Genomic DNA, 4,053 nt, shown 5'->3' with positions numbered 1-4,053 from the left:
ACGCAGGTGAATACTAGCAAATACTGACCTCTAAAGATATGGTATTAATTGAGAGTATTTACCATTTGGGAGACTTTTTATAGAATTCTGCTATATTCTCCTCTTGATGTCTGCCTTTTAGCATGTCATTACAATGCAGATTATCACTTCCAATCAAAAGTTAGGTGGAAGCCCATCAATTTCTCAGGTAAATGGATTTTGCAATAAGGACATTTTCTTTACACTTTCATTGCCGTCCAAAAAAATATTGTTACAACTGTAGTTTCAGTTCAGAATGTATACTTACACAAATTTGTATGGGAACAGAGTTTGCACCTGTTTTCTTTTTTGGTTTTTAAAATTTATCTATCTTTAATTGAAGGATAATTGCTTTACAGAATTTTGTTGGTTTCTGCCAAACGTCAACATGAATCAGCCATAGGTATACATATGTCCCTTCCCTCTTGAACCTCCCTCCCACGTCCCTTCCCATCCCACCCCTCTAGGTTGTTACAGAGCCCCTGTTTGAATTCTCTGAGTCATACAGCAAATTCGCATTGGTTATTTATTTTACATACGGTAATGTAAGTTTCTATGTTACTCTCTCTATACATCTCACCCTCTCCTTCCTCCCCCCAAACCTTGACTGTGTCCATAATTTTTGATAGCACAGGAGGTACATAAAGCAACTTGCCTTTACTTGTGATTTAAACATTAGCTGTTGTCTAATTTGCTTTACTACAGTATAAATTTTACACACAAGCTCTATATTTCCTTAGAGTTTTAGGTCGATTTCACTAAGAAACATTATCAAATCTGTAACCAAAGCTAACTTTCAAATTCAACCCATGGTTAATAATAGTGATTATCTTAGAAAAAAATTCAATTCAGCCCTGAGCTCAAAAAAAAAACAACAAACCAAAAAACCAAAACATTAACACTTTATAATTGCTAACCTATTGAATTGCTATGTGGTTGAGAAAGTTAGGATATTCAGTTTTTCTCCTGACAAAAACTCACGAAAGTAATAAAGGTTAAGTCCAAATGAGGGTCACTGCTGACTCTACTGGTTCAATAATACATGATAGATTCCAATGTTTTTTGCAAAGTCCCTGCTGTTGAATAACAAAACGACTGACCATTCACATCAAAGGGTTTGTATTTTCAGAAGTTTTGCAAATTTGTCCAACTAAGCCTTTTTTTGCTCCACAAATGTTTTTACCATCATCTACTGTAAAGCAGCTTAACAATTTGCATTCAGGTTGTACTGAATTTGTGTTTTCTGAACCTTTTTGAAAATGTCCCTGCTCCACACACACACTAGTTACAGTGTAACTCAGGTGCTTCAAACTCAGTACTGGTTTCTCAAATAAGCAACACCTATCAAGCAACCCCATTAGGCTTATCAAAGGCCAAAGAGTATCACTTGAAAACATTTGCCCTATTTTAATTAGCCATTAATGTTGCTCACAATGTCCTCAGCCCTTCAAGAAAGTTATAGTTGAATGACCAATAGTCTTAAACTAGTTTATTTTCAGGTACTGCAGTAAATCAATCTAATTAACTCACCATTAGTAACTTGTTTGTCCAACACTTGGAGACTTACTTTAGTTGCAGCCTCATTTTTATTTTTGTGAAGAAATTGTGCTCTGATGAGCCATTTCATTTTAAAATTTCTAATTTTTTTTCTGACTCGTCTTCCTGTAAGTTGGGAATGCTGTGGTGAGTGCTTAGTCTCATAAGGTCAACACTTTATTCTTTTTAGCCCAGTTGCTGTTGTATAATAAACACAATGCTTTGCCATCTAATTGGATAACAAAATAATTGACACTTCAATGTGCTTTAAAAATAAAACATGAAGTCCACTCTTCTTTCTTTCTTTTAATGTGATGGGTATGTACCAATAATAAAAGCAAATATAATGTCACAGTACATGGCACTGGGACAAATGTCTAGTTGCAACTGAGATGGTTACATTTTGAGTGCACCAGGCAGCTTTCCAAAGTGGGTAACTGAGACATTATGGCTCTGTCTCAATTACCCAACTCTGTGTATTTTTCAATTCTATTGTGTTGAACTTGCTGCTTTTTTTTCATATTGAGAAGATGACATTGCCCCAAGAGCCAAATATAAATGGGAACTGAAAAGAAAAAATAAATAAATAAAATTTTCCTTTAGTTCTTCTTTATCCTCTATTTCTTTGCTGGAGATTTTCCTTTTTTTTTTTTTTTTAATGTATGTTGATCATGTTGATGACTGGTCCTTGAAATATTTTTAGGATGACTCCTTTAATATCCTTGTCATCTTGGTATTGGCATCTATTGTCTTTTCTAATTCAGGTTGAGATTTCCCCATTTTTTGGAAAGAGGAGTGATTTTCAACTGAAATCTGGACATTCTGGGTATTATGTTATGAGACTGAGTCTTTTAAAAGAATTTTATTTATTTAGTAATTTTTGGCTACCCTGGGTTTTCATTGCTGCTCAGGAGTTTTCTCTAGTTGCAGTGAGCAGGGGTTACTTTCTAGGTGTGGAACACAGGTACTAGAGCACATGGGCTCAGCAGTTTCAGTTCTCAGGCTCCAGAGTGTGGGCTCAGTAGTTCTGGTGCTTGGGCTTCATTGCTGTGCAGTATGTGAGATCTTCCTGGATTGAACCAGCATCCCCTGCATGCAAGGAAGACTCTTAACCACTGGACCACCAGGGAAGACTGAGACTGTCTTTTTACATCTTGCATTTTAATTGGCCTCCTGACACCACTCCAGTAGTGCCATCTCCTTCAGTCAGTTCAGTCGCTCAGTCGTGTCCGACTCTTTGCAGCCCCATGAATCGCAGCACGCCAGGCCTCCTTGTCCATCACCAACTCCTGGAGTTCACTCAAACTCATATCCATTGAGTTGGTGATGCCATCCAGCCATCCTCTGTCATCCCCTTCTCCTCCTGCCCCTAATCCCTCCCAGCATCAGAGTCTTTTCCAATGAGTCAACTCTTCGCATGAGGTGGCCAAAGTATTGGAGTTTTAGCTTTAGCATCAGTCCTTCCAATGAACACCCAGGACTGATCTCCTTTAGAATGCACTGGTTGGATCTCCTTGCAGTCCAAGGGACTCTCAGGAGTTTTCTCCAACACCACAGTTCAAAAGCATCAGTTCTTCGACGTTCAGCTTTCTTCACAGTCCAACTCTCACATCCATACATGACCACTGGAAAAACCATAGCTTTGACTAGACAGACCTTTGTTGGCAAAGTAATGTCTCTGCTTTTTAATATGCTGTCTAGGTTGGTCATAACTTTCCTTCCAAGGAGTAAGCGTCTTTTAATTTCATGGCTGCAGTCACCATCTGCAGTGATTTTGGAGCCCAGAAAAATAAAGTCTGACACTGTTTCCACTGTTTCCCCATCTATTTGCCATGAAGTGATGGGACCAGATGCCATGATCTTCGTTTTCTGAATGTTGAGCTTTAAGCCAATCTTTTCCCTCTCCTCTTTCACTTTCATCAAGAGGCTTTTTAGTTCCTCTTCACTTTCTGCCATAAGGGTGGTGTCATCTGCATATCTGAGGTGATTGATATTTCTCCTGGCAATCTTGATTCCAGCTTGTGCTTCTTCCAGCCCAGCGTTTCTCATGATGTACTCTGCGTAGATGTTAAATAAGCAGGGTGACAATATACAGCCTTGACGTACTCCTTTTCCTATTTGGAACCAGTCTGTTGTTCCATGTCCAGTTCTAACTGTTGCTTCCTGACCTGCATATAGGTTTCTCAAGAGGCCGGTCAGGTGGTCTGGTATTCCCATCTCTTGAAGAATTTTCCATGGTTTATTGTGATCCACACAGTCAAAGGCTTTGGCATAGTCAATAAAGCAGAAATAGATGTTTTTCTGGAACTCTCTTGCTTTTTCGATGATCCAGCAGATGTTGGCAATTTGATCTCTGGTTCCTCTGCCTTTTCTAAAACCAGTTTGAACATCTGGAAGTTCACGGTTCATGTATTGCTGAAGCCTGGCTTGGAGAATTTTGAGCATTACTTTACTAGTGTGTGAGATGAGTGCAATTGTGCAGTAGTTTGAGCATTCTTT

Source organism: Bison bison, unplaced genomic scaffold (genome assembly GCF_000754665.1).
Source record: "Bison bison bison isolate TAMUID 2011002044 unplaced genomic scaffold, Bison_UMD1.0 scf7180017864108, whole genome shotgun sequence".
Lineage (NCBI taxonomy): Eukaryota > Metazoa > Chordata > Mammalia > Artiodactyla > Bovidae > Bison > Bison bison.
The sequence above is the reverse complement of the archived record's forward strand: the minus strand, read 5'-3'. Positions refer to the sequence as shown.